This window comes from Pyrgilauda ruficollis, unplaced genomic scaffold (assembly GCF_017590135.1).
Source record: "Pyrgilauda ruficollis isolate IOZ18807 unplaced genomic scaffold, ASM1759013v1 scaffold37, whole genome shotgun sequence".
In the NCBI taxonomy this organism is placed as follows: domain Eukaryota; kingdom Metazoa; phylum Chordata; class Aves; order Passeriformes; family Passeridae; genus Pyrgilauda; species Pyrgilauda ruficollis.
In genome coordinates, this window is record NW_024525156.1 from 9,619,533 (window position 1) to 9,636,286 (window position 16,754).

Here is a 16,754-nt window from a genome sequence, read left to right on the forward strand (position 1 = left end):
AATCAAGCATGAGTAAGTGAGGAAAGGCATGGTGCAAAAGGGGAAGAAAGGGATTGAAGTCAGCAGCTAGTCTTTCAGATTTACATCTGTGCTAGGGAGGGATATACTGACCTAATATCTCAATGATCACTTTATGATCTTCATAGCAGCCTAGCAATAATGGACTAAATATAATCTGCAATTCTGCAATGTAACCTAGACTGCCAAGACAACTGACACAGCAAGGTTCTTGGGGTTTGGTTGGTTGGTTGGGTTTGTTTGTTTTTAATATTAATGAAAGAAATCCAATCTTTCCCATATGATAAATAAATAATTTAAATAGAATGGTACTTAATTTGATGGGTGACCTTTATAAGTACATATTCAACAAAAACAGGGACATTTTCTGACTTAAATTCCTACCACAGCTAAACATGTTATTAGGATGTGGGAAAAATGAAGATTAAGGACCTTCAATACTATACAATTTTATTTGCTATTTATTTTTATTTGCCACTCATTTTCTTAAATAAGCATTTCTGTCCCTGTACCATTCTCGTATCTGACCATTTCTACCATCTATATTTATGTACTTATTTATTTCACTTAAATAAAGATAGCATTTAAGTCCCCTCAGCTTTTCTCAACTCTTTCTCAATGCAAATCATTATTTGCTTATTATTCCTTAATATTTTATCTTCAGAAATTCTCATGGCACTGTCTTGAATGACAAAATCTTACTGAAGTCTCATTTCTGTAGTTTATTTAATCTTTCAGCTGCCCCTTTGTACCCTTGGTCCTGTGTCCTGGTCTCTGTGTTGCTCATGTGTTTTCACAGCTTTTTCCAACCTCAGATTCTCTTGTTACTGTTCGTTTCAAACTCTTTCTCTTTTACCCTTTCACCCTTCCTATTGTTCTAATTTTGTAGTTTTGCTTTATTATTTTTCTTAGATACTGTCCCAAACTTCAGTCGCAGTCTTCATAGAAATTATACATTTAGTAATCTGCGTTTAAAGTTTCAACAGACTAGAAATATTTTGGAGAATGCTGTAAGATTTCTCTCTCCACTTTTCATTGTAATTTGCAGCCAATGGCAAATTTCATGAGGGAGACTATTCTCTGATGCATGGCTTGTATGTTTATGCATTGTCTGCATATGTCTTGCCAAGTCCACATCACTGATTTCATGAAAGGGTAGAATCATGGAATTGTAGAATCATTAGGTTTAGATGATACACTAAGTGCCATGTACAGTCATTTCTTGAACACCTCCAGGGATGATGACTCCACCACATCCCTGGGCAATCCATTCCAATGCTGAACCACCCCTTTCAGTGAAGTTGATGTCCAACCTGAACCTCCCTTGGTGCAACTTGAGGTTGTGTTCTCTTGGTCTCTGGGAGAAGATGCTGAAACTCAGCTGTCTACAACCTCCTTTCAGGTAGTTGTAGAGAGATAAAATACCCCCTGAGCCTTGGGTTTTCTCCATACTAAATAAACCCAGCTCCCTCAGCTGCTCTTCATAGGACTTACTGTTACACCCCCATCACTCAAATCTAGAGCTAAACCAAGGTTCTTTTGCTCTGGGTAGGTGCAAAGAAGAAAAGTCCAACCAAATATTCTCAAGATGTAAAAAACCACAAAAGTTTACTGGCAAATTATAGAAAATTAAGGAACTTTTGCAAAGGAATAAAGACTGCATAACATCGCTTATTACAGCATATACTGAGCCCATTAAACATAGAAAATCTTATAACCCATTTGATACTAATATTCTGTTGAAGAGAGAAGAAAAAGAGAGGAATAAAACCAAAAATATGGGAAGCTATAGAAAAACAGAAAAATAGTTATCAATTCCTGTTTTCCAGTAATGTAAAACGCCAAGATGAAGGTAGGGTTAAAGGACAACATGCTAATTTTGTGGTGACCCTTCTTAAACCTTTTTGGACAATCCTGCACCTTCCTCCCTAGAGGACTTCCAGTCTCTTGGCCACTCAGGGACTGGGTTATGCATAACTGGGGCTCCCTCCAGTGTGCCATGATTGGCAGATGCTGCGGGGCTGGAGGGTATCGGAGGCAGGATACCACTTCACCAGAGTAAGATCTGACTCACTCTCTGCTATATATTCCAAGACCCCAAGATGTCTTGGAACACATCCCCTTTTCCAGTCTCTGAAGCTTACTCACTAGACCCTTCACCAGATCTGTTGCCCTTCTCTGGACATGCTCCAGCACCTCAAGGTCTGTCTTGCTGTGAGGGGCACAGAACTGGACACAGGATTTGAGGCGTGGCTCCACCAGTGCTAAATGCAGGGGGACAATCACAGCCCTGTGCTGTGATTGCTGCTGGACACACTATTGCTGATACAGGCCAGGATGCCTTTGGCCTTCTTGGCCACCTGGGCACATGCTGAATCATGTTCAGCTGGCTGTCAACAAGGAGCCCCAGGTCCTTTTCCACTGGGCCACTTTCCAGTCAGTCTTCCCCCAACCTTCAGTACTGAAAGAATTGTTGTGACCCAAATCCAGCACCCAGCACTTCACCTTGTTGTACCTCATACAACTGGCCTTGGTCAATTGATCCAGCCCATCCAGATCCCTCTGCAAAGCCTTCCTACTCTCTACCAGATCAACACTCCTGCCGAGCTTATGTCATCTGTGAACTTACTGAGGGTGCACTTGATCTCTTCTTCCAGATCATTGATAAAGATATGTAACAGGACTCACCTCAAAGTTGAGCTCTGGGGAGCATTACTGATGCCCAGCTACAACTGGATGGAAATACATTCACCACCACTCTGGACCAAGCAATCCAGCAAGTTTTTAACCCAGCCAAGGTAAACGCAGAATAAAAAGGAAGAGACTAGAATCTTTCAATAAAAGTATCTTTACAGGGCAGTATAAAAATCTAAATGAAAGAGAATGTGGGCAATAGTACAGCAGCTTTTGTGGTTGCAAAACATCTCTTATTTTTAAAATTAATATGGAAGAGTATATTGACTCACCAAAATTTGCAGAAAATCTCATTGTGACTGGATTCACAAGTGTGTAAAAATTAAGCAAAAATAATAATTTTATATGGTTCTTGTGTCTCACAGTGGAGATACAATGTTACAATCATTTATAATACTTGTCTTTCAAGGATTTGCTGTGTTTCCTATCATTAAAACATTTTTTAACCTAGGATGCTGGATTTAATGTCTATATATACCTTGTTATCAATATATGTGACTTAGTATAGGGAATAATTTTCTTAAGCTGTGTCAAGTCATTCTGATGAATGGTTGGTATCTGGGTAACTTTTATGTGTTCTTAAAGATAACCCTTTGATTTATCACTAACTGAAGTGATATGCACACACACTGGAGAAAATTAATTTCTTTTTGATGAGGACATGTAGAACAAATTAAAACATAAGACAAGCAGGCATATTTTGAAATATATCTGTAAGTATTCTTCAAGGAATGTAATCGTAATCATACTTCTATACCAATTTAAAAAAATTATGTAGTTACACATCTGATATATATATATATAGTTTTCTGTATCAATTGACTATGAATTTGGCAACAGCTCAGTAAATATTGTCCTTTGACTGGTGAAACTGTAGCCAGTGCTGCAGAAAAGATTTGAACACAAGCAAAAACCATTTTGCTTTAATGGGGTTGTGCCTGTCTAATGAAAGACACTTCAGCATTAATACAGATAGCTTCACATTCAGTTACTCTGGTGATTAGAATCTATAGCTCTAATTGGTTGTGCAGGACAGTTATCCTCCATTAACATTAGCCAGCACATTCCTCTGATATCCAGCACAAAAGAAAACTACAAGAGCTGCTGCTTCTTATCATCCTGCCTACTGACTCTAAATTGGAATGGGTTGTATTATTTAATAAGTTGCACAAAGAAGTCAGCAGTCCTCTTTCTCAAAGCTCGGTGTATCTTCCATAAAGCTTTGGATAATTTGGTTTAGCATTTCTGCTTGGATTTTGCATATGCTGAAAATTTATTTTGAATTTAATTCTTAAGCATCAGATATACTCTAGATTAAAATGAGGAGAAAAGTAGAAAATTATAGCCATCTAAAGGACTAAACAATGAATATGTTTAATTTATTTTTTTTGTCCAACTTGTCAATATTCTGCATTGATCCTACTGTTGTATACAACTGTAACATTCTGTATCCCAGTCACTGAGAAAAACAGATTTGTTTGCCCCCTTTTGTTTTGCATTTGAATGCAAAACCACTGCAATTACAGACACAGATGTGTATTTAGTTTTGTCAGTTAAAAAGAAGAACATCATGCTGTAAAAGATCCTTGTCGGGGGGAAAAATTACAAAAACAAGTGTTGTCAATGCAGTCCATTCAAATTCTAGAGTAGGTTGTTAGAATTCTCATAGATTTTTTATATTAAAAATATTTTTTAAAAAACACTGTTCGCGCCAATGCAAACACAAGAATTTATCATTAGAATTAAAATCTTATTTGTATAAAAAAATTATTATTAGTTTGTTAACAGTGATAACAACATTCCACAGTCAAATTATGTAAAGTTAAAAACAGATGTACATGAAGTTTCTAGTGAATTTTCCTTTCTCTCTTGTCAATCTCATTTCACTTAGGTGTGAGCCATCAGTTTGGGGGAGCTTTCTCATCATCCTACATTCTTCATAAGAGGAGCATGATGATGATGTTAGTGGTTTCTCCTCACTGCAGAACATATTGGATGGTATTTTTATTTTTGCTACCACAAAATGTCTTGGTCTTTCTTCATTGGTGTGCAAGTCCACATTATATTCAAATATAACATCTGTGATTTTTTTTTTTTTTTTTATGGAGACTGGTGCTTGAAGTCTCCCAAGGGTGCCTTCCTTTTACCACTGATTAGTTCCTGGTGAATTGTTTAAAACCCTGCAGACACTTCATGTCTGTAAATTCAGATCCCCTGCTGTAATCTCATGCTGGTTTTCTTCCATATTGCATTTTATCAGCATCATAGATATCTGTTCTTCTCAGAATAGCTGCTGAAAACAAATAGGCCTGACATCACACAACTGTACAAATCTAAAAAAAGTTAAAGAAAAATAACAGTGAGCTGGTCATTAGATAACTGCTAATGCACCTTAAAATAAATCTTCTGACATACATAGAAAATTCTGGGCAAAACTTGACAAGTCCCAAGTCCTTTCTGTTAGCCTATCACATTGCCTGTGTCCTGTTACAAGCAATGTCAAAAAACACCATCAAAAAACAGGAGCAATACAACAAACTACCGAACAAAACCCCCAGAGATTTGGGCTACTTTTTAATTCATAGTCTATTTCAGGGCATTGTGAGCTGTAAATTTGCTTCTTCTCTTCTCCAAATTTTGCAAGCACTGTCTAAACATACAACTGACCACATTTGTCACCAGAGTGAAGACTGGATGAGTGTTTCTTCACTTTGCAGAGGCTGTGATATGTATCTGACTTCAGTGTCAGCGTGAGTTCATATGTGGGTGAGGGGGGTGCATGAGGTGCAATTTCCCTTTACTTTAGCTGGGCTTTCAACGCCATCTCCCACAATTACTGTTTTAATCTAAGTTTTCATTGTAGGGTCTGGATTGCTACACAGTAAGAGGGGTAAAAGATGTTATAGATTATTGGCCACAGAGGGCAGTGGTAAATATGGGATGCTGCTGACACATAAAGTACGGGAATGACATATCCAGTTTAACGGTGTTATCAGAGACTTGGAGGAGGTTATGGACAGTGCAGTTATCAAGTAGGTGAAAAATGAAAAGTTCTGCCCCTGTAGAGCACCAGTACAACAGCACAGGCTCATGCCTGCCTGTGTGGGAGCTGCTCTGCTGGAAGGACCTGGAGGCCTTGACCAACAGAAAGTGAATATGAGCCTGCAGTGTGCCCTGGCTGTGGAAACGGACAACAAACTGCATCCTCGACAGTATTAACAGGGCTACAGCCAGGCCACCGAGAACTTTTTTGCTCTGCTTGGCACCTATGAGATACCATCTAGGTACTGCATCCAGCCTTGACATCCCCATCCCCACCCCTCCCAGGAAAGCCATTGATAAACTGAATCATGCTTGGCAGAGAGACTTTAAACTGGTCAGGAATGGAGAAGTTTCCCTGGGAGAAGAAGCTGAGGGACTGGGACTTGCTCATTCTGAAGAAGAGGTAGCACCAAGATGAACCTAACAGCAGCTTCTCAGCAGCTGTAAGGAGGTCATCAGAGACAAAGTCAGGCTCTTTACAGTGGTACGTGATGGGAGAATGACAAGCAGCAGGCACTAGCAGAAACAGGTAAATCTTAGACTGGATGGAAGAGAAAACCTTTTCTTCTCAAGGATATCAAGCAGCAAAGCAAGTTTTCCAGAGATTTTGTACCTGAGACTCTGTCCTTGGAGATGTCAATGTGAAGCTGGATAAGCATGACCAACCTGTTCTGACCTCAGACCTGATGATGCTATGAGAAGGAGGCTGGACACTACACCTCCTGAAGTAATTTCCAACCTGAACTGTCCTATGACTTCTGTATCTACTGTCTTAAAGAACAGACCTAAAACAGTATTTACAGAAAATATTGTTATTAAACCTTATAATTTTTAGCCAAAATCAAAGTTATATCCTTAAAACTTGCATATAGAACAATATCTGTTGGCATAAATATATTAGCTCCATGGAATTCTAGCAATGGTCTGCAAAATATGTGGTTTAAGATGTGAACAAGACTTTTATATTCTCTTCAGTCACTATAGAATGAAGTAATTAAAATCCATGCAAAATACCTGAGAGTAAAGTTCAATGAATATTCATAGCTTGATAATAAAGTCATTATATCTACTAGTTCTCAAAAGTGTTTTGCACATAGTAGCATTATGTAGCTTTTGGTAATGTGGAATTTTATCCTATTTCTGTGCCTACATTTGAGCTTTTGTACTATTTTTGGATGTTGTTGTAAGTAAAGACATTCTTTCTTCATGGACTGTTCAGAAGCAAGAACAGGTGATTTTTATATGCAGATTTCAGCTTTTCACAGTTTGATGGATTTGCAGAACTAGCATTAAATATACACAACTACTATTAAGATCTGTACCTATTAAAGGCTAGGTATTCATTTGCCTGTGTGGCACTGTAGTGGAATCAACTGTGCGATAATAATCAGATTACTACTGATACAGCTGCTGGGAGGAAAGGGTTAAAATGGAAAGATTTGGTGAGGAGGTAATTGTTTCATTGAAAGGGGCCTTGCAGCTGGGAGGGCTAAGAATATCAGTGTGAGAAAACAAGTATTATGCCTATTGCTGATTATCCTCTGTCTGCTTTGAGAAGTAGAATTTCTGCAGAGATAACATAAATGTTATCAGATACTTGAGAGGCATTTTCACACACAGGCTTGAGCCTCCTGCTGGGAGAGAAAGCTCAAAAGCCCAGAGCTTGTAAAAAGCACTGAAGCCTTTTGATACAAGGGGGCAAGCAGTGATTGCCCCCCCCCCCCACCTCTGCTCAGGGCTAGGATGAAATAAGCCTAAGGGAGCCTTTGTCCCCGAGTGTCTCTGCTGTCCAGCACTGCTAGCAAGGTAATGAAACAAATCTGCTCTCTGCTCTTCAGTTGTGGCTTGGTGGTCACCCTGGTTACCTGCATGTGTTGCTCCACACAATAATCAAACAATCATCTGTATGGAAGAAAGGACCTGGTGTTAGACACTCACATAGGGGCCTACCTAAATTAACAAAATACATGTATGTTGACTATAGCTTCAAATACATTTGAATATTCTGCAACATTGAAAAAAGACATTTTGAAGTTATCAGCCTTCAGTAACCCTCAGTAAGTGATGATATTCATGATTTTTGAGTTGAAAGTTATTGATGGTCAAGAAAGTAATTGCTGTATTGAATGATTGTGTTTAATAGTTAATTTCTGGTGGTTATAAAAGGCAAGTGCATTAGGCTGAGGTGGAACTCTTGAAATACTTTGCTTGTGAATACGGTTTGTGTTTATGGACAAATCAGTATTGTGAAGTCTGTATGCAATATTCTCGGTATAATGTCCTTTATATATGTATGCAGCATCCTTATTAAGCCTATGTTTATTCCATCACAAATGCAGGCAGACAGTTCTTCCTTTCACAGTTGTGGTCTGTAGGCCAATGTTAAGTTCATGGGTCCCCAGACTTAATTAGGAATATGTCTAATCATAATAACTGTGAAGTTTGATTTTGTCTGTTTGTGGCTGTGGACCACACTAAACCTGTTAGTGGAAACAGAGCAAGGAAGCACCCTGAGCTTCTTGTTCAGTGCCAAGATTTGATCATAGCTACTGGATGTTACTTCAAAATTTGCAGAAATCCTGCTGTTGAGTAGCCTATGCTCTAACAATTAACACTAACCTTCCTCCTGTTGAAGTTCCTTCTACTTTTCGGTACATAACTCATTTGCATAGAACATTTGTATGTTCCCTCCCAGGAGCTATGGAGTACATCATTATACTAGGTGGGGTTGGTAGTGTAGTTAAATGGAAAATAATATAAGAGATAGACACAACATCAGTCTTGCATTAGGGATGACATTTACAGTTAAAACTCATAATAAACAAAAAAAACCCAAAACCTTGCAATACAAAACAGTCTAGAAGTAATTGTGTTAGAGTGTATTACTGAATAGACAGGTAATGTGAGAGTTTGCTAAATTTCTATTTTAGTTGCTAAGGGTACATCTGGTTATGAGTAAGAGGCCACACCTTTCTCTTTAATTGCTTTTTTTCAAACATATTAGTTATTCAAAGAGGTGTAGATAGAAGAAAAACATCTATGCAACACTGACTGGTTTATTAAATCTAAACTTCAAACTAGAGGTAATTGAAGATTTTGATTATTACTCAAGAAGTTTATTGTCCAGTCCTGAGGGGAAGAACCTCAGTTATGACACTACTTTTAGTTCTTGGTTTCATAAGTGGATTAATTTTTTCCAAAATTAAGTGTCTGCAGCCTACACACCTTTGGCTCTCCTGTAATGGAATGAAAATGATATTCCAAGAGAAAGTAACTAATCCTGTCTTGTAATGATGCCTTTATGGCATGATGCACTTATTTCCCTGAATTACATTTCGTGTCCCTGCTATTTTCTTTGCAAAAATCCTGAACTAATTTTTTTCGTGTTTTCAGTAGTACAGGCATTCCCAGACTGGTCCTCTAAACTGTTGTTTGTTCCTGCCTAGTGGCTGTTTAGCCCCAGCTTGCTGTACTAAAGGAGTAAAAACAGAAGTAGTAATATAATCTGAAAGCACTCATCTTTGGGTTTCATGGTGGGAAATGTAACCTTTAAGATCAAATAACGCCTCTAGAGTTTTTTTCCTAATATAAGCTTGAAAGAGTAAACAGATATAAAACAATCACTAGACTTGAAGTGATTCATGAAAAAGAGCTGAAGACTCAGTGCAGAGGTAAAACACACGCACATTTACTTACAGAGAATCAATTACTTTTGACAGCTATGCTTGAAAAATCACCTCACCAAACTCGCTGCAGGTACTCAAGGCAGACACCTACATTGGGGTGCAGTGCTAGTAGGCTCATGTCTTTTGAAGAAGTGACAAAAAATTATTAATTCTGAAGTGAATTTGAGGTATGCTTTGCTCATTGAACAGAACTCATGATACAGTGCTCACTACTTCACATCGGCTGTTGCCAAGGAAAAGCTTGTTGACCAAAAGCAGGGCTGAGCAAGTGTATTTCAGTGAATACATTTCCTAGCATTACATTTCTGGTGTCTGTGTGATAAAGTATGCAAAATGATGCAGCTTGAAAGAAACTAATGAGCAGACACACGAACTGAATTACAAAGCAAATTTCAGGAAATAACTTCTTTCAAACACAGGGAGAATTGGGTAATCAGTCACAGATGACAAAGGCAATATTGCTTTTCAGAGTATGTACTGCATTGCAGCACATAATTAACACCTAACATTACAGAGCTCTGGAGGCAATTTTGCTACAGTCAGAGGAAAAGAAAAAATCAGTGATTTCAGACCTGGTTTGTGAACCTGAAATCTAATACTATTTCTTCAGTGCAATAGGAAAAAAAAGAGAACAGCTGCCTAGTTCATTGGTGCTAGTTACATCTTTTAAGCTTACTTAAAATAATGAAATTGTAATCCCTTCCAATTCCTATTCTAATCTTAGAAGTTTCTATATGTATTTTATATGTAATCTGTCTTTCTCTGGGCCCTTTACATCACAATTTATAATTTAAGGAAAATGCTCCATGTTTATCTTCATTTGGACTCTGAAATTTGTGCATTTATTTACCAGCTTGATTCCTGGATCAGCTATAAAATGTTCCTTGGAAAGCTCCTAATTTTTAATAGCTAAATTTTTGTGAGGGGTTTTCCATGCTACCTAAAAGGGAAGTTCACAACTTCAGAGGAAATGGAATATCTATCAGTCAAATTACAATTTAGCGAGTTTTCTCTAGTATATTATTTCTTTAATTTTTAATAGAAACTTACATAAATATGTGCCAAATGAGGTTGATCCTAAGTTGTGATGGTCTAAGAGATCAAATAATTCAAACAATTTATGGTGGTCTTTTTGATATATGGCAATAACTTAAACTTACTAAAGTATATATGAGTTGAAAAATGGAAAGGTATGATTTCTTTCTTGAAGCAAAACCATATATTGCATGTCTACAGTGAGGTCTACTGTGAAATTTAATGACAATACTCACTTGCATTTATACACCAAAACCTCATTCTGAGTCATGAAGGCATATAGACAAAGACTCAAATTTTGGTACACTTCTTGCATTTACAAAGATCCTAAAGATAACAGAATTAATGTATTTTGTTTTTATTTAAGGTGATTTCCAAAACATTTCTAAAGAAGTTGTCAAAATTCTGTATAGTATTTTAAATATTTGAGATAATAATTTGAATATTTTTAATAGTTAGGTTTGTTAAGACAAGCCCTCAGAATTCTATAGGATTTACATTTTCAAATATTGGAAATTGACCTGGATCTGTCTACTCATGTATTTGGTTTGAGTTATTTCAAGTTCTTAGAATTTTAGGTGTTCAGATGGCCATTTTTTGGACTCATTCTTGTTTATCTAAATTTTTACCTTTTGTTTATTTCAAGAAAGAAAAGACAAAGAAGAAAAATGAAAAACGTTCCTGTCAGAATAAGGGGGCTTAGTCATCCATTCTTCCTGGAGGGCAGGTAACCTCTCTCAAACAACTTTCCACATTTTGTTGTCAATGTATTGACACGTTGCCAATTTGTGCCAATAGCGCACCTCTGTAGTTAGCATCACCTCTGCTACAGAAGTGACTCGAAATATTTTTGTGTGGATATTTACACAGCTATGTATGCATGTATTCATAAACATATGACTAAATTTACTTCACCTGCACACAGTTAAGAGCTGGGACACTACTTGAGAGTGGGATCCAAAGGCTTCTCCAATTGATACTCAAGCGTGAATATTGATTGAACATCATATTTTAAGAGTCATTCATCAAGCTACCTTTCTGTTTTAACTGTAGTGTTCCCAATGATATATGAACAGGATGAAAAGCAAAGTTCTGGGGAAAAAAGAAAGAAAAATTAAATCTATACACCTGTTAGTATTTTATTCATAGTGTGAAGAACATGATGTGAGGGTAAGCTGCTTCTTCATTAAGTCCATCCAATCAAGGACTTTTTCAGTGCCAAAGGCAACAAGTAAACGGGGAGATGATAACCAAAATCACATGGAAACATAAGCTTAGTAAATCAGGGACAAAGGATACATGGTCAAATATTAAATTATCCAGTTACTAAGTGATGGGCCATCAAGAAACTCAACACACAGCGTTGGAGAGGCCCACCTGATCATTTTAACTGATAAGAAGAGGGAAACGAAAGGAGTATGGGGGTTTGAGATATTCAGGTGACATTTATAGTTCCATGCAAAACTTAGGAAATAAGCAAAAGGTCATGAGGAAGAACAAAGTTGCAGTAGTTTAGTGAAACTTCTTATTTCTAATGCTGTAGCTTTCAAAGATCAACTCTGTTTCTAACAAAAATACCAAAGACCATACCAAAATTTTCTGGAAGAAGTACCTTTTCTCAAAGAAAAACATTTTTTCTCATTTAATATATTTGGTAGTGAAAAATAATGAATATCAGATAATGTAGTGTCAACAAGAGAAGCAATGTTTAAGTTCATTGAAAGGAAATATTTAATTATTTGACAGATAACAAGAATCAAAGATCTTCATCTCTTCTTACTCTCTTATTATAGGTAAAGTCATATATGTATATCCAAAATATGCAATTTTAAAAGCAATATAACATCAGGGACCATTTTTTCCTGTGTTGAAGAATAGATTTATCTTTGTATTTAAGACTTGTCATTTGTTTCCTAGTGCAGGAATCAATAAGTTCTGTAAAATTTAGAGTTTTCCTATAGAAGAGCAATAGGCCTATTGTAAAATTATATTCCTGAAAGTTGAGACAAAGTTATTGTTGCAATAGTTGGTTGTGGGTTTTTTTTGCTTTTTGTTTGGCTTTGTTTGGTTTTGGGGAATTTTTTTTTGTTTTTTTGTGGGGTTGTTTTTGTTTGTCTGGTGGGTTTTTTTTCTTCAATAGTTGGTTGTGGGTTTTTTTGTTTTTTGTTTGGTTTTGTTTGGTTTTGGGGAAATTTTTTTGGTTTTTTGTGGGGTTGTTTTTGTTTGTCTGGTGGGTTTTTTTTCTGGGTTTTTTAAACTTTTTTTACTTTTTTATATTCGGAGTTCTATGTGGACTCTTCTGCGTACAAACTGAGATAGGTCATGTTGTACATTCTTTCAGATTTTGAGCAGAACTTGTTGCTTGTAGCACATTGTTCATTCTTTGATTTTTGCTCTTGAAACTGTAAAGCAGTCCAATGGAAAATTCTTTAAAAAGCATTTACAACATTAGGAAATGTCCTAGAAGATAGATTGTAAACAATATATGTCACATTGTATTCAATAAATTTTGCAGCAATGGCTAGAATTTCAAAAATTTACCATTTTACTCCATCTTCAAACTCCTTTGGATTTGCAATTCTTTCAAGTTTTCCCTATCTTTCTCATTATCAATTACTTTATTGATTCTGAAAATCCACTTTCTCAAGTTTTTTTAATATGTCATATAACCAGTTTGGATTAGAGTAGAATATCCACCTTTTTCAATTTTAAAATTGGTAGACGTGTGAAGTAGAACTGCATCTATCTCACATTCTTTATCCCAGACTTTAGATGTAAAATGGAAGCTTTATTATTAAAAAAAAAAAAAAAAAAATCTCTTCCTACAGCTGTAGCTATTTTTTTTCCTGGATCTTGTCAAAGTTATTGATGGCTTCATTTCTGAAAATGTTCATGTACTTTATAAAGTGAATTACTACCTACTTTACTTCTGCTGGTTGAACAAATTTGGAGGCAGTGAACAAATATCTAACATGCAATTTCTGTTGCAAGCACTTTTCTTCCACTATATTTTTTAAATAAAGAAATCATTATTAATCCAATTGTGCAAAACTGAACACCTTACAGAATCGTCCTGGAGGTTTCTTCTTTCTATATATCCTGCTAATCCTGTTTGTGCAGAAAAAGGTGAATTATGCCTACAGCACTGATATTACTTAACCATGAGTAGAATCTATTTCAATATTATGAAACAAATGCTCCCTTTTGAGAGTCAAAAGTGATCAAAAGTTAGTTTCCCTCATCTCTCCTGTTCTTTGTTGGGAAGTGGTCTATGCTATCACGAGAAATACTAAAAGCAGTGAAGCCAGTCAAACAAAAAGGAAGCATAAATTAAAAACACTGACAAGCAATGAAGTATTTACAATACATGTATTTTGTATGTCAGTTTTACCAGCTGGAAAGATGAGGCAAATTCTTTGCAAGAAGTCCTTATATGTTGATTTTAGTATTGAAAAATCATTTAAATGTGGTAAAAAAGCACACCAAACCAAACCAAAGCTAAGAAGTCCTTGTATGTTGATTTTAGTATTATTGAAAAATCATTTAAATGTGGTAAAAAAACACACCAAACCAAACCAAAGCAAACCAAACTCTTACCGTAATGAAGTTTTTTTCTTCTATTATTATGATCAGTACTTGTCTGCTGTGAGAGAACTGGGCTATATTAGTCAAAATATTTTGATGCTATTTATTATTTCTAAAGCCCTACAGGTGATTACATGGACAAACCATTTTTCCAATTAAACAGATTTTTAGGTTTTCACATTCTTGCACTTTAAAGAGCATCTAGATCATCCTGAAATAAAAAGGTGAAGATGGGATGAGTTGTCTAGTCTGCAGATGAGTATTTTTCACATCCTAGAAAGACCCACAGGATTCCCTCACTCTCTGGAATTGAGTTGCATACAATTGACAGTATTCATGGTTACAGATCTCCAGAAAGATATAAATTGCAATTTTTACTTTTGTTAAAAGTTTCCATGTTTCCCTGTTTTAGTGTCTCAAATTATAATGTAGAGACAAACTTTAAAGTGTTTTGTGAGAAAAAGCTCTCTCAGTTACTAATTCAGTGTGGTACTGTGAGTTGAAATATATTTTGTTTAAAAGTTCCTATTGTGACTATTTTAATTGTACAGCTGTGTTGAAAGGTATTTGATGTTTTAAGGGATTGAGAGGAAACCAATGAAATAATACTGAGACTGAAGGAAAAGAAGTTTTAATTAGCACATTTATTCCCACATTTGAGTATGTTCTGTCATGTTGTTGAATGTGACACTTTACCAAAAACAGGAATATTTTTGTTGAGTAAAATATGAATGTTCATTTTCATGCACCATCTCATGGCTTTCAGTCTTCTGAAGAAACCGCAAACCGTACACTGACTGGAGGACTTTATGCATGCAGCATTTTCCATTGTCATTATTAAGCTTCACTTGTAGTTTGGCAGTGAGCCTATGGCGCAGCAGTTAATAAAATAACTTATTTCTTCAGTGTGAGAATCCTAAATTCATTTTCTCTCACAGTGAACAAAAATGAAAGAATCAACATTTAGCAACTCATAAGAACACCCATAACTGTAATCTTAGTTTTACATGATGTACCTGTTGCTTACTTTCCAGTTGTTATTGCTTATTCCCAGAAAATAGACTTCAGTTGTGCTACTGCTCTAAATGTAGCTCTTATAGGTGTATAATAAGTATAATTTCAAGTCTGTTTATTCACAGAATGAGTTCACTCCACTTCAGTGAAATATGAAATGGCTGATTATATATTTTCAGGACTGAGGTTAATTAGCAATATGAGTTCTTGTGAACATTTTATACCCATACTTCAAAGCTAGTTCCTCACTGACAGCCCATTCATGTCCATGTGTTTAGTGTCTACCTTTTCTGAAGCTATCTATACTCTTTTAAGTGTTATTCAATCAGTTCAGAGTGTTGTGGATTCCATAGCTACAAGAAAAATGAAGGTAAGGCTCAGATTTCAGTTAATTTAAATCTTATAAACAACAGCAAAAAAAAATCCTACTGGAGTGAAGATAATAAGTATATAAAAACTATTCATTTGGAAGATGGTAGACAACACAGTGACAGCCCTTTGTGGTTGTTTTATCTGTTTAACGTGTAGACTAATGTTAGAAAATAATACAATTTGGAGTGAATATGTCACTGGAACCATATCTAACATTTTGAAAAATGAGCTAGTGCTGCTATAGTGTAGATCACAATCATCATGTCCTGAGCAAAAAAAGGCATTGGTCTCTAATTTGAAGATTCATCATGTTTGACTCAAGAATGCTCAGATTATAGATGAATCACAATATAAAACATAAGAACATATGTTAAGCTGAAATCTAACAGACTCTTAAATAGTTCAGAGAAACTTAGAACCATGAATAGTTTCTGGCACTTATATTTACTATCTCATTCCCCCTACTCCATTACTTTGAGATACAGCCCTATAATAGATATTCTGGAAAACAGAGCTTTAAGAATCCAGCATGAGCTACTTGCATCAGGTTATTACAATTTTTTCAGTAGCTCATTCCTTACCAGGCTAATGACCCCAGATTCAGACATTTCAGCTAAGCCTAACCATAGAAAGCAGGGCTGACACTCTGGGGGCACTACTTTGCATGCCCCTCCATGGCTGCTCTGCTTGCACTCACCCTGGGGTGGTTTTAGTCTCTGCCAAATTGGTGCACTCTGAAATGGTGCCCAGGCATGATTTCAGTGACCAGCACAGGACAGGGGCTATCCCCAGCTTGTAACATGGATTAGTTATGTCTGTCTGTTGTAGGAATGGAAGGTATGTAACTATATGAAGACAAGATCAATTTCACTATTTGGCTTCACAGGCAGAGAACGGTTGCTGGCCTGTTGTACTCAGTACCATAATCTGCAGCTTTAGTGGAAATGTTGATAAATTCCTTTGAGCAATAAATTTTATGATCTATCTTTTTTTTCCCCCACAGTAGATTTTAATCTGTTTGAAAAGATAATCCCTGTGTCCTGTCCATTCCTTCCTCCTCATGTTAAAAAAGAGGTCCACCATTTAGAGAAGATGGTTTGCTTGCTTCTCTCTTGTCATTGTTTCCAAGGGTGGCACATCCATAACCTCTCTGGGCTACCTGTTGCAATAATTCACCATCCTTACCATAAAAATATCTTCCTTGTATCTAATCTGAATCTACCCTTTTCTAACTTAAAGCTGTTACCCTTTGTCCGAAGAAAACAAGTCCTGCTAATAGACCTAATCTTTCTTACAGGGCCCCTTTAA